The sequence below is a fragment of the Oryx dammah genome, unplaced genomic scaffold (assembly GCF_014754425.2).
Source record: "Oryx dammah isolate SB20612 unplaced genomic scaffold, SCBI_Odam_1.1 HiC_scaffold_20, whole genome shotgun sequence".
Lineage (NCBI taxonomy): Eukaryota > Metazoa > Chordata > Mammalia > Artiodactyla > Bovidae > Oryx > Oryx dammah.
Genome location: NW_024070204.1, coordinates 70,123,252 through 70,149,529, shown reverse-complemented (window position 1 = coordinate 70,149,529; position 26,278 = coordinate 70,123,252). Strand labels below are relative to the sequence as shown.

The window sequence follows — 26,278 nt, the reverse complement described above, 5'->3', positions numbered from 1 at the left end:
CAGTAAAGAAGTGCATTTAACTTATTTTAACCTAGAATTTCTCAAATGGTTTTGGCTACAGCACTTTTTCATTTACTAGCCTCTAGAAGCTTCAGGAAATAGTCTGAGAAATGGCAGACTTATTATTATAAGCCGCCCAGTTCACTCTTCTCACTGCTAAAGAGAAAAACAATGACTCTCATTCCTGCTCCTTCCCTCCTGACAAGGAGTGAGAAATAGATGTGCTGGTAAAGGAAAGACTTTGAAAACGTGTTTTCCTCTAAGACAGCTATCCTGCAGACAGCCACAAAGCGCATGTGTACATACATACACACACTCAAGGCCAGACTGCATGTCATTTCATGATCCTTAAGACTTGAATTGAGGACACCCTGATTGACTCGCATCCCCAAAGGCTACTCTGACAAGTGTCTTGCTCAGTACATCAACAGTCTTCCTGCCCCAGCAGCCTGGTCCTGGGATCAGCAGGAGGAAGGGCATTCCCAAGCTGTGGAAATGGAAAGCCCCAACTGTACCCCCTTCTCTGCCCAGCCCTGGGCTGTTTCCTCCTCTTGAGGGCAGCTTTCATCAAGAGTTCAGTGGAAGGCATCTTCCATCTCTTTTCTAATGGGAACCAGGCACAATCTTTAAGAATAATCAGTAGGGGATTTAGAAAGGATTTATAAATGAATAAACCATAGCTCAGGTCAACTAGCTCACATCTGCCTTGTCAGAAACATAAAGGTCCCTGATGATGCTTAGAAAGCCATCAAAGGTTGCTTCTAGGAAGGTGGAATAGACAGTTTTCCTCATTTCTTCCACTGACTTTCATTTAAAGCCCTCAACATGATATGAAACAAGTATCAGAAGACTCTAATGGATATGGAGAAGAAGGCAGCCTGGCTCAGGATCTGGAACCCAAAGAATGACATGATGGTGAATTCCTTGGGTTTTCTTTTTGCCTCCCCTATCCCAGAGCAGCAGCCCCAGTAGATCAATGGGGACAGAACAAAAAAGCCTGTTGCCTTAGTCAAAGGAGCAGAAAAGAGGCAGCCTGGAAAGCAGAAAACTTGTAGACAATAACTGCTCTACTCCAGCCAAATCTGTGGCTTCATCTCTATGAGCACTGGCTGAATGGGGAAGCTTCTGCCCTAATCAGCCTGACAAGGCATCCCAACCCCTTGCTGAGGCAGTATCTGTGAAGATCAAGTTATCCCTGAGTGGTAATGAAATCCCTCCCCATAGTGTCAGTGGAGATCATGTGGAGCGCCTGGTCTTCTAGACTCAGCTGTTGACAGGTAGCAAGGTGTCTCTTCCTAACAGTCTAACCACTAGGGTGGTATCAGGGCAGTCTTGGGGAAGCTCCGTATTTTCACCACTGCCCAGAGATAATGAGGGCACCTCTGCCCCTCTGTGGTGTTGGGGAAGCCGCATGGGCAGCAGTAATAAGTCACTCTTGCCCATCAGCCAGGTGGTATCAACAGAAGGCTAGAGAGAGTAGAATTCTCACTGTCATCCAGCCATAACAAGGAGATCTCTCTCCCAGCAATCAATGGGGAATTAGAAATTTCACCTCTGACAATAACAAGGCAGTACCACTCCCTTCCACTGTCAGAGGAGTGTCAGGAGCCCGATAAAACAGAAGAGTTCAATAGAGTTCCATTACACAACACCTAAAGTGTTCAGTTTCAATAGAAAAACCACCCACTGTACCATGAACAAGGAAAGCCACAACTTAAATTTTAAAAGACAATCAAAAGGTGCCAATGCTGCTGTGAATTTTTAAAGCAGCCATCCTAAAGCATGAGCAATAAAGAATATGCTTGGCAAATAACAAACCTAGAAAGTCTCAGTACAGAGACTGAAGATGAAAGAAGAATTAAATGGAAGTTTCACAACTGAAAAATACAATAATCAAAATTTAAAAACTCAGTGGGTGGGCTCACAGCAGAATGGAATGAAAAGAAGAAAGACTAAGTAAGCTTGAGGACAGGACAACAGAAATGACCTAATCTGAACAAGAGAAAACAGACTGAAAAGAAGTGGGCAGTGCCTCAGAGATCCAACATCTGTCGTCACTGGGAGACCTGGAGAAAAAGGACAATAGAGCTGTACTTGAGGAAATAACAGCTGAAAATGTCCCAGATTTGGAAGAGAAGATTCCAAGTGCAAGAAGGTGAGCACTCAAAGAGGATAAGCCCAAATAAATCTGTGCATTATAGCCAAAGTTTTGAAAACTAAAAATAAAACAAACAAACAAAAAAAGCAGTGAGCAAGATAATACCACCTTATCTATTCTTCTGCTGCTAAGTCACTTCAGTTGTGTCTGACTGTGCGACCCCATAGATGGCAGCCCACCAGGCTCCCCCGTCCCTGGGATTCTCCAGGCAAGAATACTGAAATGGGTTGCCATTTGGGGAAAACCAATTCAAATAACAGCAGATTTCAAATCAGAAACCATGAAGTTCAGAAGGTAATGACAAAAATTTTTTCAAGAGCTGAACAACAACAAAGAAAGAAGAACTGTTTATCCTAAATTCTATACAGCAAAAGCATCCTTCAGAATGAAAGGAAAATCAAGACATTCTCAGATGAGAGACTAGGAGAATCTGTCACAGTAGATGTATCTTTAAAAATGGCTAAAAGAAATTTTCTAAATAGAAGTGAAATGAACACCAGAAAAGACAAAGAACAATGGGGAGGACAAAAATATGAGTAAATTTATTTCCCTTATCCTGTTAAGGTTTCTAAATTTTGTTTGTGGCTGAAGCAAAAATTATATCACTGCTTGGTGTGGTTCTTCCTGTGCAGAAAGGAACTATTTAAGACAATTACATTTTAAATTGTGGAGGGTAAAGGGACATAAATGGAGGTAAGTTTTCTACACTTCATTCAAACTGGTAAATTGCCCAAACCAGTGATAATAATATGTTAAGCATAATATATATAACATAATATCTAGAGAAACTACTAAAAAAACCATACAAAAAGAGACATTCAAAAACACTATAAATGAATCAAAATGGAATTCTCTAAAAATGATCATATAATCTACAAGAAGACTGGCGGAAAAAAGAAAACTGAGAGACAAAACCCAGATCACACAGAAAACAGAATATAAAACAGCAGACTCAACATACCAGTACTTGCATTAAATGTAAATGGTCTAAAAATACTAATTAGAAGACAGAGATCTCTGGATTTTTTTTTTTTTTTTGAAAGCACAATCCACTATAAGCTAATAGGATGTGAGCAAAAGTTTTACATAACTACTTTCCTTAAAAGGCAGCTGGTACACGTCCTTTTCCTTTCTTGGGTTTTCTTCCATTTGGCCTGTTGGAAAATGTATGTGACGCTGCCACACAAACTTAGACTACTGGGGTAAGGCCATGGCATAAGAATAACAGAAGAACAAGATAAAGCAACCTGGCTCTCTGAGTACGTGTTTGGGCAGAGACGCGACACCAACTCTGGACGTCCTCTCCATGAATTCTTAGTTCACAGATAAATCTCTACTTGTTTAAACTCTGTTACCATGTGGTTTTATATTCATTGCAGTTAAACATAACCCTCACTAACACCAAAGAGCTGTACTTACTGAGAGCTTGTGCCAAGCCCTTCACAAAGATTATTCTAATGATTTGAGGAGGAAGGTGGTCAAGTTAACACATTACATCTGCCCAGCGCAAACCTGTTTAGTGTAACTCTAGGGCCTGGACTGCTGATCTCAAAAGTGTGCTTTGAAACCCAGTGAAATCCTCCCCAAAAGAGCCTTGGCTGAAAGATTTCCTTCCATAGTCACACAAAACCATGATGAACTCAGAGAAAGCTTTTATTCATCAGGCATTTCAAAAAAGCTGGCTGAGATTCTCTTTGAATCCATTATCCCCTTGGACATAATCAATCTATTAATCAATCAACCCTCATTTCATTCAACAAACATTTATAAGGGCTGAATGGTGCCAGGTCCTGAGATAAGCCAGGAGAATGAATCAAGTGGTACAAATCTGTTCCTCCAGGGGTCCCCATTATGGCACTGAATTCATTTACTCTGAAAGTTAGATGTTTCCACATCTCATTGCTTAGCTCTAAGCCTAAGATATCAAACGAGGAAACTATAGGGATTCATGGGCGAAGTCACTTCTCCCAGAAATCCTGCTGTTCCATTCCATCTACACTTTTGAGAATTCAGGTCAATTTTTCCCTTTCATGGCAATGGAGACTTTGATGTCTCACCTTGCAGAAAGGAGAAGAAAGGGCAGAAACGCTTCAGAAAGGGTGGCCAAAAAAGCCTTGAGATCATGCCAAGCCCCAGCAGCAAGGCTTGGTCTTTCCTCTATGTTCCCCGGAATGAAAAGTGGATTTTTCTAGCTCCTTCTCACTCCCACGTCTCCACCCAGCTCTCGGCTCCTGGCAGTGCCAGCACTCACATCCAGGGATAACAGTCAAAATTGCCTCCTTTTTCTTTGACAATAAAATACAGCAAACATTTGGCATCCCAGTGGTGCCCCAGTCTCCTGACCCCTGGCTGGGTCCCAGGGGATTTGTGGTCGGCTGCTAATCAGAGTCCCGGCCATAGCCGTTTCCCATGACATAGCTGGAATTCTCGCACTGCCTGCCCCCTCGGCTTCAGTTACCCGGCCAGGCTGAAACTGTTTGCTCCCCTCCCACCCTGTCCATCACTGCCCCTTCCTTAGGCTGTGCCTCTGCACCCGCCCGCTGGTCAGACTCCTGAGGCTCTCAGTGGGGAAGCTGCAAACCTCCCTCCCCTTTTATTACTGACCCGCAACCCACCTCCTACACTCCTTCAGCCCACAAGGCTTCTTTCAAGCACCCTCCTTTTGAGCAATGATAAACCCCAGTGCCAGAGAAGTTTAAAGAGATACAGCCAAACTGATATCAAGAAAGGAGGTCAAGTGTGTGATTTTCAAGCTGTGGTCATAAAACAGTTGTCTTTACTTTGTCATTTCTGGTTAATATGCCTACAAACTAGAAAATCAGCCTCTCTGCCCTTTGGGAGGGCTCATTCTTAGCCTAAGAGCAAGAAGGAATGCTTGTCAACCACAACACAGTACTGTACACTGTGACAGAGGGCATGAATTCTCCAGCCAGGCTGCCCGGGGTGGAGCCTGGCTCCTCGGAGTTAGAGAGGGGCTTGCAGGCAAGTCACAGAACCTCTCTGGGCCGCAGTCACCTCTCTGGACAATGAAGAAAATAAAAGAGCCACTTCCCAGGCTTGTCACAGGCACTGAATGAATCCATATTTGTTTTACAGGACAGGAAGAGCCATATCTGCTTTAGTAAAGAAATTCGATGTTTCTGTGATATTCTGTTTGTTTTCACAACAGCTTGATGAGGTTATCGTTGTGTTTAAAGAAAACTCTACTGAATGTGACAGAGTTGTAGAAACTTGCCTGTGGTCAGACAGTAAGTGGTTGAGCTGAGACTTGAACTTGGGTTGTATTTCCTGTTATGAGTGTTTCTCAGAGTGAATCCCAGACCACCTAGGAGTTTAGTAGAAATGCAAATTACCCAGTCCCACCCAGACCTCCTGACTCAAGACCTCTAGGGGTGGGTCCAAAGATGTTTTAACCAGTCCTTGGAAGGACTGATGCTGAACCTCAAGTTCAATCTCTAATACTTTGGCCATCTGATGCGAAGAGCCGACTCACTGGAAAAGACCCTGATGCTGGGAAAGATAGAGGACAAGAGAAACAGGGGCAATAGAGGATGAGATGGTTGGATGGCATCACTGACTCAATGGACATGAGTTTGAGGAAACTCTGGGAGATAGTGAAGGACAGGGAAGCCTGGTATGCTGCAGTCCACAGAGTCACAAAGAATGGGACACAACTTAGCGATTGAACAACAACAACTGGGAGGACGTGATACCAAAAGGTTGGGATGAACTGTCACCACCTTCCCGCAGAGCATAAGCAGGGTCTCCCATCTTTTCTACCTCCTGGTAATTGACACAAAGTGAGCACCAGCTGCACACTCACCTCTCAAACAACACACAGAAACACAGGTCTTCTCTGTGTAAGGTGTTGTGCTAGACACCAGGAGGACACAAAGAAATGTGAATGCCTTGCCTAAATAAAAAATAATTATGTGCCTGCAGATAATTCATTAATTATCAAATTCAAATAAGGATGTGCACAAAGTTAGCCAACAACATAGACCATAAAAGGAGTCAAAATCATCAGCATTCCAAGGTTGCAGGGGGTCAAACAGAGCTAAGTGCAAATCCTGGCTTCCATTCTCATCAGCTAGAACTTCAGTGAAGTCATGTGACTTTGCTGTGCCCAACTCTTGACCCTCCTCATGGGGCTGTTCTCAGAATGAGATTAAGGGAGCCGTCTTATGCGGTGCATGGCGCGTAGTACAGGGATCAGTCACCAAGTGGCTGGAGTCGCTGCTAAGATCTCTCACCAGACGATATGGGTTTCACCGCCGAACCCCGACAGAAAGGTAAGAGGGATGGGGGGTGGGGAGACGGCACTGAGGGAGGAAGACAGACAGGGAACGGGGGCTTGAGAACTTGAGTTCAAGCAAGAGGAACATCTCACAGATGAGCACAGGGAAAAGAAGAAAACGGTGCCACTGATTCTTGAAAAGGGAGACTGAGAGGCATCCCAGGCTGACAGTCAGTAGGCCAGATCACTCATTTGCACAGCTTTCACCTTGAGTGTGCAGACTCAAACACAGAGAACCAAAGCTGCACTCAAAATCCCAGAGAACCATGGCCTCAGATACAAGTTCTCTGAGTAGGCCCAATTTAACCACCAGGAGTTAGGAATGGAGTTGTAGATATTTCTATGGCTGTTCCTTTTAATCTGGGTATTTCTTGTAGGAACATCTGAAATAACTTACATACTGAGAAAAGTAACTGAAAAAAATTGAAATTCTGATTTCCCACATTTTCTTCCTGTTCTAGAGGCCTAAACCTTCATCTAAGTGATTAAACAGACAGCATGGGCTATTAGCTCAGTGGTGTGTGCATGCTTAGTCATGACCGACCCTTTGTGACCCCATGGACTGTAACCCACCAGGCTCCTCTGTACATGGGACTTCCCAGGCGAGAAATACTGGACCAGGTTGCCATTTTCTACTCCAGAGGATCTTCCTGACCCAGAGATCGAACTCACATCTCTTGCATCTCCTCCACAGGCAGGAGGATTCTTTACCACTTGTGCCAAAGGGCAAAATAGTCTGGAAACTTCATTTTACCTTGGCCTCAGGCATACACAGACATACCGAGGATGTTCAGGAACCATCTCCTGGACCACACTCACTCCCATCCTCTTCCAGGCCTGTGACTTGTAAGCTAGTTTTCCTTTCATATTCACCGCGGCCAACTCCTCAGACCTAGGCACTGTTAGTTCCTGTGGGGCCTGGGCAGAAGTGGTGCTATGGGCCTGGCTGAGGGCAGCTCAGGGGCAGAGAGCAGAGTGAACCAGAAGATCATGGGAGACGGGCACTGGGCCCATCTCAGCATGAGCTCGGACAGCACCCAGCTCCCCCCAACCCTCATCCCAGTGATTTATGTTCTGGGAGAATTTGAGCAAATCAAGATGTTTTGGCTGCTCCTTTTCAAAGCCAGGGTAAAGCAACCCAAGACATCTCAACATGACCACATTTTTGAAAGTGTAGTCTATTGTTTTAAAATTTCCCTTGAAGGTCTTCTAAGTACCACCCTCAGACTCCCCAACAAGACCAGTAAATACAAGTCAATGGGAGGGAAAATGTGATCTGAAATATTTCCTCAAATTTATTTCCCTTGGAGACTGCTTCACTTCCCAAGGTCCCACTCTGGAAGGTGGGGGCCGGGGGAGTCAGGACCGCAAAACCTTTCCCAAAGAAGCGGCAGAGTCTGAGGTTCCCTTCTGCTCGACTGTTTCAGTACAGACGATCTCTGTGGCTTCAGGGTGTGCTTCCACTCTGGGTGGGATGTTAAAGGGACTGGCTGTCTGCCGCATTACTCAGCCCCAAAGTGTATGCCACTAGGGGCAAATTTGGCTTCTGCATTTTCCCTTTCTTCCTGGGCTGTGCTCTCGTCTGTGAGTCAGCCTTCTCTGGGGCCGCACCAGCCAAACCCTCCGGGCCCTGGTTCTGCTGGATCAGGAGCAGCTGTCTGGGTTGGGGGCAATGACCGTGCCCTTCCGTGCTGCTGCGCAAAGGCATTGTTCCCTGGGCCCAGGGCTGCTTTTATCCCAGGCATTCCTGCGATCGGGATTATCGGATCTGGGCCTGTCTCACTGGGTTGCTTTCTACTTCACTTAACTGCAAGCCGACAGACCCCAGGCCCCGTCCTCTGGTTTCCCATGCATGGCCCACCACTCCAACCTGGCACCCCCAAGGCCTCACACATGGACAGAGGTGGGGGTCAAGAAAACCACGATGGCGCTGTCTCACAGGAGACTGAGGTGTCAGCCCCTGCAGGGCACTTGCGGTCCTGCCTCTCAGGGCCAGTCACAGCCCCAGCTGCGCCTTGGTTTCCCACATCTCAACCAGCAATGACAGCAATGGCAACCTGTGTCCTCCTGGGCCTGCGGGAGGATTAAGGAAGGCAACACACAGATGCAAAGCAGTTGTAGAATGCCTGGCAGTAACTTCTGGGGAAACGGGAAATCCCTTTACCCTTTCTAAACTAGATGGGCAGCTGGGCGCACCTGCCTTACCTACCCCTCAGCACAGGGCTGTTGGAAGGAATAAGTCATGCAAAATATGCAAATATATGGAAAATCTCTAAAGGCTATAGGCCTAAGGAAACATTATCATGATCCACGTATGTGTGATCAGTCTTAGGTTGAGCCCACAGAGATCCCATTGTACAGTGTCTGTCAGTGGATCAGAGAAAGTTCTGGGGCCTCCCTTTCTGCACATCTTGAAAACATTTCCAAAAGTCAAAAATATGGGTGTGGTAGCAACTTTGTTGCTTTGTCTGCTGAAAATAAAAACACCTAACATTCATTGAGCATGTACTATGTGTGAGGGACTCTTCTAAGTGCTTTACACATGTTATGATTGCATTTCATCCACACAGCCTCATCCACTCACTCATTTGCTCAGTCACTAGTGCTCTTCCCCAGACATCACACATCTCTCTCTCACCTTTCTCCAGGTGTCATTCAAAAGTCACTTTCTCAGCAAGCGCTTCTCTGGCTACCTTTAAAATTAGTTTTCACTAGAGTACAGGAGAAGGCAACGGCAACCCACTCCAGTACTCTTGCCTGGAAAATCCCATGGATGGAGGAGCCTGGTAGGCTGCAGTCCATGGGGTTGTGAAGAGTCAGAAACGACTGAGCGACTTCACTTTCACTTTTCACTTTCATGCATTGGAGAAGGAAATGGCAACCTACTCCAGTGTTCTTGCCTGGGGAATCCCAGGAACGGGGGACCCTGGTGGGCTGCTGTCTATGGGGTTGCACAGAGTCGGACACGACTGAAGCGATTTAGCAGCAGCAGCAGCAGCAGCAGCAGAGTACAGATGCTTTACAGTGTTGTGTTAATTTCTGCTATCAAGCAAAGTGAAGTATCAGTTCATATACATATATCTCCTCTTTTTTGGATTTCCTTCTCATTTAGGTCACCCCAGAGCACCAAGCAGGGTTCCTCTGGCTACCATACTAATATTCACCTTGCCACCGGGAAACGTCTTTCCTGTGTAATTACTCTTTTTAGCCGGTATCACTATCCAACAGCTCAATTGTTTTATTTGTTCAGCTTGTTTATCTCGTGCATCCTCCACTAACATGGGCTCCCTCGGGTCTCATACTTTTCTGTTTCACTCCCAGCTATGTCCCTGTAACCTGGAACAGAGCAGAGCCTGAGTGTCCAGCTCAGAGCGTACACGCAACAGACATTTGTATCCCATTCCAGTATTCTAGTCTGGAAAATTCCATGGACAGAGGAGCCTGGCGGGCTTCAGTCTATGGGATCGCAAAGAGTCAGGCAGGATTGAGCACACACACAAGGCTCTTTCACAAATAAAGAAACTGAGGCACAGGGAGGTTAAGCAATTTGCCCAAGTTCACACATCAAAGATCAAAGCCAGGTTTCAATGCCAGAAACCACGCACTCTATTCTTTGACCTCTCCATCTAAGGTTTGCGTCTGCCCTAACTCTACTATTTTTCATCCTCTTCCTCCTCCCTCTCCTCCTCTTCCAGGGTCACTGCTTTTGTATTTAGCTTTCTTTTCCACAGAGACCAGTGACTCCCCCAAAGGACTGCTTCATGCTGAGATACAGACTCATTTGCTGACACATGTTCTTCATGAGAAAACTGCTGCCTGGTAAATGATTCACTCGGTGTATTCATGCTCAGATGCTTCATTTAGCAGGGCACACACCGAGGTAAATGATCACGGCATTACTGCTGCAGGACCACGGAGATCTTTCTGAGCAACAGGGCTGGGAGATAAAGCGGCGGACCTAGCCTGGATCCCAATCCACACAGCGCTCAGTCTGAACCCCAGACCTTATTACAACGTAGCTGTGGGGTCTTGGTCAAGCCAGTTCACTCCTCCTGGCAGTGAACACTTAACCAAGGGCTGAGCACGGTAGGCACCTCACCACAAACGGCATTTCCGTGCCCTCGTCTGGCCCTCACTCCATCGCCGGCTCTCCTGATGCCCATCTTTTCCAGTGTCTGCTTTCTTCAGGATCAGCACCGAAAAGTACATGCGAGAGAAACTTGGGAGTGGTAGAAATGAGAAAAATGATGCTTCCTCTCCAGAAACGTCTGTGTATGTCTCCACAGCCCTTAGAGCAGAGGTCCCCACCCTTTTGGGCACCAGGAACCAGTTTCACGGAAGACAATTTTTCGGTGGCCTGGGGGGCAGGGGTGATTTCGGGATGACTCAGCTGCACTCCATTTATGCTGCTGCTGGTGTGACAGGAGGTGGGGCTCAGGGAGTACTCAAGTGACAGGGAGCTGCTGTAAGCACAGATGAAGACGCGTCCACTCACCCAGGCTCGTCCGCTGTGTGGCCCGTTTCCTGACAGGCCACGGGCTAGCACCTGCTTGCGGCCCAAGGGCTGGGGACCCCTGCCTTAGACAATCGGGGATATTCTCCAAAGTGACTTTCCTACCTCCCTTCCCCAACCCCTCTGTTAAGAACAATGATGCTGGAATGCTTTCTTGGTTCTTGGTTCTGTTCTACATGCTCACGCGCATTAACTCATTTCACGTCCACAGCAATCCTGTGAACCCAGCACCATCATCATGCCCATTTCACAGGTGACAAAGTTGAGAGACCCCAAGAGGTTAAATAATCTGCCTGAGGTAAGTAGCAGAGGATTCAAACCCAGGCAGGCTGGCTTCTGGCACTGGTCCCCCTACACTGCACCCCACCCCCCCACTCCCAGCATTCTGGACCTCGCTAACCCCAGGGCAATGCTAAGGAGAAGTGAAGGCGGAGGAGGGGCAGGGTTGGCGGAGCTCTGGAAAGTGCTCTGGCCTAGGGGGAGGGGAGCCCACAGCTCCTTTAGAACACTACCTGAGAATTTCCTAACCTCTCCACAGTGGAGATCTGAACTTTAATGTTCTGCTGAGGTTTCTGGCAATGCAGATAGGCAGCAACGAGGGAATTTCCCATGGGAGCCCCTTTTCATCTTTTTAAGCATCTCTCCTATCCCATAGGTCAACAGAGCCCAGATCCCTCACATCCTCCTGGGATACTCATTCTGAGCCAGGTCAGCCCCTTCCTACAACCTCACGGCACTGAAAACAGTTTCCAGAGAGTAGGTTGTATGTCTTCAAAACTATAACTTAGGATTTATTTCCAAAATTCTTCACACAAATTGTTCTTAATTAGGAAAAAAAATAAACTTTTTAGAAAAGAATAAATAGGCAACCATCTTGTTTTCTATTGTTCTAAGATTACAGAGTCTCAGAGCCCTGGTAAATTCTCTGCCTTAGAGCCTTTTGACAGGAGGAAAATGTGCTCCACGGAGGCAGATGATAAGAATAGCAAGCATTTACTGAGACAGTGTTAATTAAATGCTGTGCACTGTGCTAGAAGCTTTAAAGACATCATCTCAGTTAATTTTTACACAGCTCTACCAAGGAGGTGTTAATATCACTACTTTCAAACAAAAGAAAACAAAACTGAACCTCTGGGAAAGGAAGGAACTTGGCCATGGAACTCAAAGTGGCAAAGTGAGGATTCAAACACAGGTCTGTCTGGATTATAATCTCCAGTCACTCAAGTTATGCAGACCCCCTGCCTTCCAGCTCTCACCTACAAGCATGCTTTTAACAGCCGATGGCCCATGTCTGACCTGCCTTCATCCTCAGAGGAACAACAGGGAATGGAAACGGGAGGCAAGTTGTACAGACGCTCCTTGGACCTGGGATGTGGCCCCTGGTCAGAGACCAGCGGGGACAGAGAGTCACTCAGCTGTACACCTCCCCTTCCCCAACCAGAGCACGGGGGACCCTCTCACTAATCGTTCAAGATTCATCCCAAATCTCATGACCCTGGAGCACTGTCAATGCAGAGGGGGCTCCTTTTTCAACTCAGGAGTAATGTAAGGACTAATAGAAACCTACAGTTGCCTCTGCTTTCTGGGCTGTTTCCTCATCTAGAACATGGGGAACAGGAACTCCCTTGGGACAGCTGTATGTAGGAAATGTCCTGCTGGTCACCATCCTGGGTCCAGCACAGCATATCCTAGGGTGTCTTTTTGAGTTTGGATGGGCCTCAGTGCTTTTCAACATATTACCCTGGGCACCATTTATCTAATCACGGCTGGCATTCAAGATGTAATCAATTTGCTATGCCTAAACTAGGGGATCTCAAAGGGCCCTTCCAGATTAATATATCATTTTATGGTATGTCTAAACACGGAGTGCATAAAAAAGCATACGTTTTTCTGGAAGAAATAATGGAGTCAGTTTTCAATGACGTAACTCATGAAAATAAATTAGCTGACTTCTCCATGAGAAGGTCCTGAGCCCGGGGAACCTAGAGATGTCAAATGATAGAGAATGGAAGACATTTTCATGGTGCAGAAAATTAGAGAGGGGATCCCTGGCAAGAGAAGCCTCCTGACCACAAATTGTTCCCTATCAGAGAGCTGCTGCCCGGTTCAGGAGGTAATTAGCACTCCCCAAGTCATGTGAAAGCAGCAGCATCACCAAGACCTGGACACAGAGGCGCCTAAACTTGAGAGAGAAGCCGTGTCACTGCAAAAACAGGGCCATGACTGAGGGACGCTGGGAGGCAATGAAGTAACTGCTTCAGTTAAAAACAGACCTCCTCATTTCTCTAAAGCCCCGCGAGGCAGAGGAGCTTCAAGGCCTGGTCTTGACTATGTGATGCCAGAGGCCGCGTGGACTAGGCACGGAGACCAAGTCTCGCTCTCCTCCCGGGGGGAAGGAAGCCTGTGATGTGGGACAGGCGGCTCCGGCCCTTCCTCAGAGAGGGAATGCACATTCCTGAAGGATGCTCAGCTGGGCTCTCTCTGTTCTCCCTATTACACCCAGGCGACAGGATCTGGTCTTGGGGACCAGAGGTGGCTGACGTGCTGCGGAGTCCACAGACTGCAGGAACACCTGCATTGGAAAGGCTCCTGCTGCCTCCCTGCCCTGGCCTTCAGGGTCCTAACAAGAGCATCTGAGGACCGCCAGATGGTTGCTAGGCAACCTCTTCTGTGGATAGAGATCAGGACATCTGCTCTGCCCACTTCTCAGGGGTGAAAGGACTGTGCAAACCACCAAAGAAAGGTCCAGTAGAGTCTATGACAATTTCCAAACCCAACACAGGAGAAAGGAGCCCTGCTGGGGGGCCATTCTGCATCCAGGGCTGTGAAGAAGGGGTCTGCCAGCTGGCCACCACCATCACTGACCAATCTGTCTCCTGGCCTTGGGGGCCTCAGTCACCTCTTCTGTGCACTGCTGCTGGGAATGAAGGTCTGGCCCCCAAATTTAAGGTTATGAAGGTTATGAAAATAAAGGAGCAGGGTCTATGCAGGGCAGTGAGGGTGATGGGAATGTTAGCACATTGGGGGAAACACACTCCTTGAAAAGAGCACCCAAGACTCAGCTCTAAGGACTATTACTATATGGAAATCGGGGCCCAGTGCTGCAGCTGCTTTGGAAGGGAGAACAATTAATCTGTATTCTTACATGAAATCTCTGAATTTTTAAATATAATCAACTCATAGTTTTCAAACAATGCAGACCAAACACCATAAACCTGCTGGTAGGATTCCCCCACCCCCACCCCCACCCCACCCCCACCCTGCGAGAGGGCCACATTTCAATCTCTTTAAATGAAAGGATGGTTGCCAGCACAAGAGTAAGCATGATATTTCCATGTCCTTTACTTTTATTTTTTGGCCAATCAGCTGGTTCAATTAAACAAACAAGTAAATTAACCAACTACTCTGTGCCACTGACCCCAGCAAACAACATGATCCTCACGACGTGGTTGAGAGAAAAAGGCAGAAACAGAGAGTGGCCTGTTTAATAACAGCAGAGACGAAGAGCTGTCCATGGAACCATGCAACGATATCACTAAACGTGTCCTCCACGTGGTCCTGATGCTCAGGCTAAGGAACTGGGGGATCAATGTGGGGCGAGGCTGCCATAGAGTCTTCACTGAATGGGGAGGAATTGAGGCTTAAGGATTAGATAAAAGAAAGCCATGGACATTTACTGAGCATCAGGCCACGTGCTAAATGCTTTATAAAGGATTGCTTCATTTAATGTTCACAATTCCAACTTAAAACTCACTCTGAAGGCACTGCCTTTAGCTTTGGGAAGGCCTTGGAAGAGAAGGCAGGGCACCCCAGGCAGGAAGAATGGGCCTGAGCAACAGCAGGGAGGTAGTAAGGGGTCAAGCAAGCCTGCGAGCCAGAGGGGAGAGGAGAGCCTGAGTGTGACATGCAGGCTTCCTCCTGTCCCTGAGCTTCTGCAGGTATCTGGCGCCACGACGCCAGGGGTGGTCACAGCCCTGAGGCTTGTGCAGCACCCTTGATCTGAAGCTTCAGGAAAGAGAGTTTAGCTGAGGGAAGGAATCCACAAGGGTCAGACCACAGCCCTGAGGAACGGGGAGGCAGAATGCTGAAAGGTCCCTGTCCCCAGGCTGGAATGCAGCCCACCAAGAGAAGGCATGAATATTCATCACTTTGGGGGAAGCTGCTGAGCATTTGCAGGCATTCAGCTCCTTGGACTCCACTGGGAAGAATTCACCCCACCCCTGGAGGGGTAGTGGTGGGGGTAGGGTGGGGAAGTTGGATTCAGGCAGAGATCTGGATTCCAGTGACCCACCCAGAATGCCTAAGTGGCCTACAGCTATTCTCTGCTCTTGGAGCCACAGGAATCCCGCAAAGACAGAGTCGCAGAGGGAGTGTTGAAGGTGCTGGGTCCGGAAAGCGGGGAGAGGAGCAGGGAGTGTAGGCAGGGCAGGATGGGGGTGGAAAGCGACCTTTCCTTTAGGCAAAGCTTCAAGCAGCAGCTACGATGTTCAGAAAGCTGCTGCTGCAATGCTTCTTGACCTCAGTAAGAGGAAGTGTTCAGAGAGGGACCCTGCCAGTGTATCAGAACCAGTAAGAAGAAGGCTCTCAAGGGCCAAGTTGAGATTATAATTAAATGGGGCTTCAGAATCACCAACCTGGACTGACCAACATTTGGTCCATTTTGATCAAAGGGTTAATGTGTGCATAAAAAGACCCTGCAAGAATTATCTGAGGTCAAGCTGGAAATACTAAATTGACCTCAGATAATTCTTGCAGGGTCTTTTTATGCACACATTAACCTAATTTTTTAAAAGTTCTAACCTCACATTTTCTCAACACCAGTCCTATAAAACCCAAGTCCCACCCAACGTGCCATGAAACCTGATTTCACAGTCAAAAATATCTGGGGCACTACCTGTGTACAAATGTTCACCTCTTGGAAATTTCCAATGGATATTAACATGATAAAGGCTCTGAGAAGTCCTACAGTCAAAAAACACCCCATACTGCCTTCAGCACAGTATTTCCCAGACATGTTTGATCAGGGTACTTCTTTCTGAACATCTATTAAGATGGAACATATTTGGGAAATGCACCTCTAGATGTGAAGCAATGTTCAAATCTTCCACCTCAAATACTTCAAAGATAATGAATTCCATAAAATCAACAGCTGCTCTCTAGCACTACTTCCCATTTGTTATGGGTTTAATGTTTGTGTTTCCCTCAAAATTCATGAGTTGAAGTCCTAATCTTCAGTGTATGTGGAGGTGGGACTTTGGGGAGGTAATTAGGTTTAAAAAACGCTGGACTGGAAGAAACACAAGCTGGAATCAAGATTGCCGGGAGAAATCTCAATAACCTCAGATATGCAGATGACACCACCCTTATGGCAGAAAGTGAAGAGGAACTAAAAAGCCTCTTGATGAAAGTGAAAGAAGAGAGTGAAAAAGTTGGCTTAAAGCTCAACATTCAGAAAACGAAGATCATGGCATCCAGTCCCATCACTTCATGGGAAATAGATGGGGAAACAGTGGAAACAGTGTCAGACTTTATTTTGGGGGGCTCCAAAATCACTGCAGATGGTTACTGCAGCCATGAAATTAAAAGACGCTTACTCCTTGGAAGAAAAGTTATGACCAACCTAGATAGTATATTCAGAAGCAGAGATATTACTTTGCCGACTAAGGTCCGTCTAGTCAAGGCTATGGTTTTTCCTGTGGTCATGTATGGATGTGAGAGTTGGATTGTGAAGAAGGCTGAGTGCCAAAGAATTGATGCGTTTGAAGTGTGGTGTTGGAGAAGACTCTTGAGAGTCCCTTGGACTGCAAGCAGATCCAACCAGTCCATTCTGAAGGAGATCAACCCTGGGATTTCTTTGGAAGGAATGATGCTAAAGCTGAAGCTCCAGTACTTTGGCCACTTCATGCGAAGAGTTGACTCACTGGAAAAGACTCTGATGCTGGGAGGGATTGGGGGCAGGAGGAGAAGGGGACGACAGAGGATGAGATGGCTGGATGGCATCACGGACTCGATGGACGTGAGTCTGAGTGAACTCCGGGAGTTGGTGATGGACAGGGAGGCCTGGCGTGCTGCGATTCATGGGGTCGCAAAGAGTCGGACATGACTGAGCGACTGAACCAAACCGAACCGAAGGTCATGGTGGGTGGTCGTCAAGTTGGGATTAGTGCCCTTATTAGAAAAGAACAGAGCTCCCATTCTCCCCCTCTCTCTCCTTCCCTCCTCTCTCTCTCTCTCCTACCCTCCCTCCATTCCTCTCTCTCTCTCTCCCTCCCCTTTTCTCCCTCTATTTCTCTCTCCCCCTCTCTCTCCCTCTCTCCCCCACTCTCTCTCCCTCCGTCCCTCTCTCCTATTCTCCCTCCATCTCTCATCCTCATGCATGGACACCTCATGGAGATGGCCTTTTGCAAGCCAGCAAGAGTTCTCACCAGAACCCAATGGTGCTGGCACCCTGATCTCATACTTACCAGTCTCCAGAACTGTAAAAAATAAACGTTTGTTATTTAAGCCACCAATGTATAGGGTTTGGTTACAGCAGCTTCCACTAAGACACCATTTATTCAGTTTTTCCATTAAAAAATATTTTAGCCCTGCACTAAACCCTGCTAATAAAAAATAAAAACACAATTCCTAACTCACAAGCAGCTCACGGTCTGGTGGGAAAGGCAGACAAAACATCAGCTTTGGAGTTGGCATGGTTAGTGCTTAAATGGCAGGGGCCCAGAAGCAGTCTTTCTAATAAATAAAACTAGCATCAGCAGGGAAGGCTTCCCGGAGGAAGATAAACAAGAGCTGACTTTCAGATAGCAGGATGTGAGAAAAACCTTCCAGGTACGACTGAGAAGGCACAAAGATGCAGAGAAAACAAATCATGGTGAATCTCTGAACTGCCAAAGGCTAGCTACGGCAAGAGTGAGCAAAGACATGGGCCAGAGTCAGAGCTGGGGAGAGAGTCAGAGGTGAAGTCAGGAATCCCATCAAGTCCTCTCTGTTCTCCTAATATCCTGTCAAGTTTCTAGGATCTGGAAACAAAGGCATGGCCAGTCTAAGTTTGCATCCCTTCTCCCCATTATTTTCCCAGCCTATGAATTCTAATATTCACCCTTCATCAGCCTTGATGTCACCTCAATCTGGCTTTTTTAAGCTCCCTTGGGTCATTCCTGGCGATAGCTGCAGATGACTTTTCCCTGTTTTAGGGAGGACCCGGGAATGAAATTGCAAGGCGTCCTAGGCATGACTGCTGTCTTGAAGCAGCCTAGCTAGTATCTGGAACAGTAGGCTGGCTGCGATCTTCAGCATGCATCCTACTCAGAGATCCTCCTGGTGGAGGCAGGCTGGCTCTAGTCTCTGGATGCCTAGAATCCACTCTGCTTTTTTCCCGTATGTGACCCATACTGGGTTAATCAGAGCTCCTAGAATCTGGCCACAACGACCAGTCCAAAGAAGGGCACATGGCTCTAGCCAGACCCAACAGGAATCCTGCCCTGAGAATCTTCTGGAACGAACAACATGGAAGACTCTTGGTTCTCTGACCGCAAAGCTGTAAGGACATCGTGCCAGTCTGCCAGAGCTCCGTCAGAAGGTGACGTGAGGGATGAAGCTATGAGGCAGAGAGACATGAGATGACATTTGGAGAGTGCCAGCCAGCCAGTGGGCTCTGGTCCTGGTGGCCCTTAACACCAGCCCAAGATCATGACTTTGTGTTCTTATCACTGATGCTTGCTTGGTTTTTCCTTACTCCACTTTGCTTCAAGTTTCTGTCTGTGCTAACCTTGAGAGTCCCCAGAAGCCAGGTTCCTCGAGGGAGGAAGCGGTCAGATCCCAAGAAGCCACACACAGCCCCTGGTGTGATTTCTAGTATTCTTTGGAGACAGTTGGGATGTCATCAGAAAGAAGTGAAGGTGGTATCTCTTCTTCACAGTGTGATGACAGATCCTCTGGGGTGGAGCGTATAATAAATAAGCTCCTGAATTGGAAAGAAGAGGGCTCTGATCTCATGTCCATCTCTTCCTAACTCTGAGACCTTCAGTTCTTCAAATCCTTTCCTTCAGTAGAAATGCAGATGACCAACACCCACCTCACAGGGTTGGGAGGAAGACATAAAGATGCTGGAGAAAGACCCTGCTGAGCACAGAGTACAGCAGAGAACACCACCAAACAATGTGACTTTTCTTTTCTTTTCCTTTCTTTCTATATCTCTTTTTTTAAAATCACCTTCCTGTTTCTTACATCCAGTCAATGCCTCTTTCTCCATTTGGGCTGCTTTGCAGTCTTCAATGTGCTTATTTTTGCTTTGGTTGTGCCTTGCGTAGCATGTGGGGTCTCAGTTCCCTGGATCTCAGTTTCCAGGGTTGGAAACTACATCCCCTGCAGTAGAGGGCAGAGTCTTAACCACTGGACCATGAGGGAAGTCCCTGTTAATTCTCTTGTGTTTCTAATTCTGCTATGGAAGCCCAACTTATCAGCACATCACAGTCCATGCCAGCTCCAGGAGAGGAGGAGCCAGAACCAAGAGCCTTTACAGCCCGAGCAACAGAGAAGCGACAGCTGGCCCTCACCTGTCCTACCTGCCTATTTCCACATCTCTTTCTGCTTTCTATTGCCTCAGCAAAGAAAAATGAATTGCAAAAAAAAAAAAAAAAAAAAGACTGTCTCTAACATGTAACTTTCCCTGTCATACATGTAAGGCTAATACCCTTTGCTTTCCTATATCTGTTGATGGTCCTTCTCCCTGGTTGGGTTCATAACGGTACCACCACTGGTACCCGGATAAATGTACATCCATCTTAGATGGAAAATGCCCCCAAGGGAGAGGCTGGGTCTGGTATTCCACTCCCTGCAGAGCTCAGCAGTACATCAGAGACGATTGCAATGACAGTAAAGCTCGAGTCTGTGTCTTATCAGCTGCGGGAAGAATTAAGAAAACGGAGAGGAACACACTGAGCTCTTACTATGAGTCAGAAAATAGGTTCGTGCTGAAAACATATCATCACCCTCGACTGTTTCTACAACCCTGGCTGTTATATCCTTTCAAATGCTGGACACTGAAGGCCAGAAAAGAACAATTATGTATGCACACGGCACGGCTGGCCTGCGACACTCTGACCACGTGTGTGGCTGCCTCACTTCCCACCTCTAGTACATGGACTGATGAAGGGGTCAGGCCGATGGGGTTCTCAGCTCCACCGCTGACACATTAGCTTGAGCAAATTATTTATCGTCACTGAGTTTCTTTCCTCTTCAGTAAATGCCCATCTCACAGGAAGATGCTGAAGATCAGATGAGATCATAAAGATGGTCTTTTCCGGCCCCCTGCTGTGAAGAGCCCGCTCACTGGAAAAGAGCCTGATGCTGGGAGGGACTGAGGGCAGGAGGAGAAGGGGTGACAGAGGACAGGCTGGTTGGATGGCATCACCGAGTCAATGGACATGGGTTTGAGCAAACCCTGGGAGACAGGGAAGGACAGGGAAGCCTGGTGTGCCGTGGTCTACAGGGTTGAAAAGAGTCAGACACGACTTGGAGGCTGAAAAAAGCAACAATAGAGGTAACAGGGTTCAGGGCAATGCCTACTACTTTCTAAACACCTAACAAATGGTAGCTGCTGTGACATGGCTGTGCTATTTACCATGATCCCACTATACCTTCTTGCCTTTTTCGGTTCAGAGAGTAAACACTATTTTGGAAGAGGTGCTTTTGCTTCTGTTTTCAACCTGAGATTTCTACAGCTACACTGGTGATATCTGTGGACCCCTCACTTTGCCCACATTCACGGTAGAAGTTCAGGGTGTCTGGATCTGGCTTGAGGTGGCCCCAAAGCCAAGAGAACTGCTCCCAGAGAGTGCAAGAGCTTAGGCTTCCCTTCCACCCTGCCTGCCGCAGAGTTGGTGGCGTCCACCTCCCCCGTGAGGATGCCATATGGACCCTGTTTTCCCTCTGGCGATGAGCACTGCACAGGCAACGCAGACCATGAACTAAGCTCTCCATCACCCAGGCCTTTTTCTCTTGGGCTTTCTCTTGCTGTCTGACAAGCAACTGTTAGGTTTCCCAACACAACAAGCACTCCTGGGTCCACTCCACCAGCATCCCCACAACAAGTGGGGATGCAAGAAAACAAGACCCCCCTCATTTCTTGAGCTTTCCACATTTCTTGTGACTTGGGTGCTCACACGTTCCCTTTCAACAGCCTTCTGCAGAGAGAGGCAAAGCCGAGAAAAACCCTCTCCCAGTGCCAACGCCTTCATCCTTCTTTTTGCTGAGAGGCTAAGGTGAAAAAAGATGGAATCTGGAGCCAGACAGGCAAGGTGTGAACCCCAGCCCTGCAACTGCCTTACCGAATGACCTTGGGCAAAACACTTCACCTTTCAGAGTCTCAGTGTTTTCTTCAGCCAAATGCGTTCATAATCCCTACTAAGCCACACAACTGTTGAGAGAAGCCACATGAATAGATGCGGAAGCACTTCAGAGCAAGTGATAACCATACTGTTGCCATCACACTTCCTTACCATGGAGTTGAATTACCTGAAAAAAGAAAGCTATGGGGAGTGATCTAAATCAGTCTCTCCATCTCCATATAACATATGTGTCAGAAGGTTCTTCTTTTGGCAAAGCAAGGATCAGCGACCTTTTTTCTGTGAAGGGCCACATTATAAATATTTTTGGCTTTGAGGGCCATACAGTTTCCTGCCAAGAACTAAGGCCCTCTGCCACTGGAGCAGAGATAGAGCCACAGACAGTATGAAAGTGAGTGGCTGTGGCTGTGTGCCAATAAAATTTTATTTACAATAGCAGGTGGCAGCGGGCTGGAGGGGGCTGCAGACTGTAGTTTGCCCACCTCGGCCATAGCCGTTTAGAATTGGGAGCTGGGGAAGAGCATCTGCCTGGCCAAGCAAACCGGAATGCGTTCAGAGAGTCAGAGCCCACGCCAGCCACCAGAATTCCCTCTCTGCCTCTGAGACACTGGAGGTGTAGATTTATGAGCTTGGCAATTTGTTTCACATAATTCTGTCCATAATTATACCAGCGGCCATTAGGTAAATGATTTGGCCCTTTCCCCTGAGTAATATTTCCCCCACTGAAATAAATGGAGGGTGTACTTCTCTCCCATAAGTTAAGCATATTATTTGCCTCATCACACAAGGCAAATGCAGCAGCTCTGAGCTATTAGTCTATCACTGCAGTGATCAGACGGCCCGGAGCCAGAAGTAATTTACAACAGGGAAGTAAACAGGGCCCCAGATAAATAAATAAGAGGGCTGGGCTGGTCTGGGGCCTGAAAAGATTAAGTAAGGAGAATATCTAGTGAGAGATTTAGTGCTAAGTGAGCTAGGACCAGAGCAGCCTCCTAGAGAGAAATCAAATTATATCACTGAAAAGAGATATTACTGAAGCCCCTCATGCTGAGATGGGAAATCAGCACTCCTTGGGAGGGGAGGGTTGCCATCATTAGCACAGCAGCTGGGGATTCCACACTGAACTCTGGCTAATTAACGGCAGGTAAACGCTTATAGATGACAGGTAAGCAGGGTGCAGTCTTCATGTCCACCAAGAAAACCTGGTCACTTCCTCAGCAGCTGTTGGCTTATAAATAACAGGCTGGGGCCTTTTTTCTTAAATGATCAGCCTCCTTATACAGGATGTGTCCTCAGAGGTAACTACCTGGAATGGGGAAAAAGTGATGTTGAAGTGGATACCAAGCTGACTCTGGGTTTTTAACTTCTGAAATTCTTAAAAGGAGATGGGACACCATGCTGGCTGCCCCTGGGAGGGCTTCAAGGTCTGAGAAGCAGCCCTCATCCATCACCCCCCACCCTCTAAGAGGACTTCCTCTTCACTTCCTTTTGACGGTACCCTTTCAACGCCAGGATGGAAACCTTAGGGGATCAGCCTCTACATCTTCCTCTTGTTTGCCTATTTTGTTGATTCATTTCTTGCAATGACTCTCAAGTGAGGTTGATTCTTTGGATTCCCTTCCTCAAGTATGTCATGACAATAACCACATACTCGCAACAACCCTTTCACAGGTAAGAACTGCTCATCCTTACTTGGATGAGCAAATCTATCACCAAGATCACCTCTTGCAAGTGAATATCTTTGCTCTTAAAAGAGAAACTGCTACCCAGGCAGGCTGACCCTTGGAAACCCCAGTCCTTAATTTCTAGTAAATCAATGATCCTTCTTCCATGATTTCTCTTCTCTGCCACTTACTGACAAATCATGGCAAAGGTAAGAATGTATCTTGCTTGGGCTGTGCCCACAGCCCCGGTCTAGGAATCCCAGGGCTGGGGTTTGTGAGTTCCCTACTGCACGGTGCCACAGTTTCCCCAGCTGCAAAAACAAAGGCCTATTTCTAGAAAGTCTAGAAAAGCCATCCAGACCTGGGGTTCTGGGAGGATGATGCTCTTGCCTCCTGAGGGGTTGCTGTAGAGACAAGGGTTGACACAGAGCTTGGAACAGAATGGAGGGGGGACGTGTGTGATCAGAAATTCTTCCAGCTGCCTTGGGGAGCAACCAGAAAAAGACAGAAACAAACCAGAGATCAGTTTTCCCCCAAAGACTCCTACTTTCGCTCTTTCTTTTCCTCGCCCCTTCACTGAGTCTTTATCTTTACCATCTCTGTTCCATATTTACTATTTGGTGGTGGTTGTTCTTTTTCCTCCCTCCCTCTCTTTCTCATTCCTGGGGTTCTTCCTTCCTCTCCATCCTATGATTCCATCCCCCCACTCGTCTAAGGAAAAGACACCTCCTCTTTTCCCCATAACATGGAATGAAGAGTAGTAAGTGGGTCTCTCTTCTCATCAAGGCAACAGTACAGTGAGTCTGGAAGGCCTGCCTTCCCAGGGCAGCACTGGTAAATGCCCACTGCTAATTGATGCCAGGTTTGCAGAAAGGAGAAGTGACAGGTAGGGGCAGAGGCCTGGGTAAGGGAAAAGGGGAACAAACAGTAGGCTGGTGCTGTAGCTACGCCAGTCAGAAACTCAGAGAGAGTCTGTTTGGAAAACATTAATATTTTGATGTTCCAGCGTGGTTCTGGTTCAATTATTTCAGAAGACATGGTTGACTTCAGGTTTGGACTAATTCACCAGATGTCTTTCAAACAACCTCTGGTTTAGATCTCAAAAAAATAATTGGAGGTTTAGGTCAGTGCTCAGTAAATGAGTGTGATCTATTCTTTTTTCATACTAAGATTGGGGTTTGTTTTGAGTCCCCACAGGTCTCAAAGGCTTTCTGGAAAGCCTTCATTGAGCTGAGGCTTCCAATAGCTAGACGATTCCTTTCAATGCCCATTAGAAGTAAAAAAAAAAAAAAAAAAAAATCAGTGAGGCCTGAAGATGAAGCAAACACAGTTTATCTTTTCATTTCATTGTGTCACAGAATATTATTCCCAGGTCTTTGAAATAAGCATCAAAAATAACATTCCCTCCCCAGTTCTCAGTCTCGGACATTGGCTCACATCTGCCAGCAGAGGAGCCCAGCGTGAGCTCTTTCTCTCTCTTTGGTGGAAGTCTGAAATCCCACCCTCGTGGCCCTTGTAGTCAGCTCACCCCTGTGCTGCAAGGCATATCTGTGTGTGGATGGGCTCATCCCAGGACGGCCCTCTCAGGACCCCAGGATAGGGTCCTTCTACTTTTTAAACCCGAGTAATTTGTCTTGCAAAGCGTAAAACAAACAGAGTCTAGAAACTAGGGGAAGAAGTCCAGTGTGTTAGTCTTATCCTCACTCTTGTGTATGTGCAATATTATCAAGTGTGTGTCTGTGTCCATGAGTGCATATATGTAACTCAGTCATGTCCAACTCTTTGCAACCTTGTAGACAGTAACTCACCAGGCTCCTTTGTCCATGAGATCCTCCAGGCAAGAATACTGGAGAGGGTTGCCATGCCCTTCTCCAGGGGATCTTCCTGACCCAGGGATCGAACCCAGGTCTCCTCCTTTGCAGGCGGATTCTTTACTGTAAAGCTACCAGGGAAACCATATATGTACACATATGCTATTAAATATTATTTGGGACGTTTTCAGAGCAATGAGCAGACCGTGCTGGTCTGGAGCAGAAGGTGCCTTTGATCATGTGCTGAGAGCAAAAAGCAGACTGTGAAAAGTCCAAGTTCCTTCTCTCATTCACTCCTTTATAGCACACTTATGCAGTGCCCGCTCCACGTTAGGAGTAGTGGTAGCCAATTACAGGGTCAACAAGACAGACAAAATCCCAGCCCTCAGGAAGCTTCCAGTCTCCTGGGGGTTGCGCAAGCAGAAAGTAAACAAATACATGGACAAAAGAGCTTTGGGTAGTGATAAGTGTTATGAAGAAAATAAAACCAGGTCATGTTATAGACAGTGGTGGCTAGTAAGGAAGGGATGCTACTGTGGGTAGGGTGATCAGGAAAGGGTCTCTAAGGGAGTGCACAGGCCAAGGCCACGGTCTGAGAAAGGGATGGAAGTGTGGGAGCAGTAGGAAGAGGGCCCGGAGGCTGCAGTGTGGTGGAAGTGGGAGGCGTGTCCCAGGATGGCACTAAGAAGAATAGGGGGCCGGGCTGTGATGTGGGAGCTTGGGGTTCTTCTTAGGATGATATGAATTCATGGACGGTTTTATTGGGGGAATGAAATCTGATTTGACTGAAAACAATCAGGGTAACTGTCAAATGGATGATGGATAATGAGGAAACATGAGTACAAGCAGGTAGATTTAGTGGGGAGGTCCTTGCAGTCGTCTCATGTTGAAAGGATGGTGACACGTACTCGGGTGAGGACAGTACACGATGCAGGGTGACAAGCTCTACCCGCTTGTCCCACCACTCCTATCAGGGACTCCCCACTCAGGGAAACGGGCAAGTGCCGCACTTCCTGGGCAACAAGTCTCACCGCCGCTGCTTTTCCGACCTCATTAGGCCTAATGATCGCCCATCCTTCACTCTCACTTACACACAGGAAGTGCCATGCACAGGGCAAGAGGATCTGCAGACAGAGCACCATTGGCAGCGGAAGCCATAACAACGATTTCCCAAGATAATTCTGTCCAGTGGCTGAGCCCTCGGGAACGAGTGGGCGACAAAGCTGTGCTTTGTGTTGTAACGTGGAGTGACCATGCCTGCAGGTCTTGGGAAGAAGCCTGGCCCAGGCACATCTCTTCCAGGGAACAGAGGAGCTCTCTCGGAGGCCAGAAAACATTTACACTAATAATTTACTGTCTCTGACACAGATCTGCCACTACCATCTCTGTGCACCAAAAACACCAATTACATAAGCCAAGGAGACAAAGTGTCTCCTGTTCCACCACCGCGGCTGCTGTCCTGACCTCTGGTATCTCCTCAGAGCGTTGC

The 26,278-nt window shown here is 47.3% G+C and overlaps 1 protein-coding gene across 1 annotated transcript in view; it reads right to left on the bottom strand.

Annotated features, from left to right (window-relative positions):
* Positions 1-26,278, bottom strand: part of SLIT3 (slit guidance ligand 3) — a 729,977-nt gene that overhangs the window by 560,386 nt on the left and 143,313 nt on the right. The window lies entirely within an intron of this gene.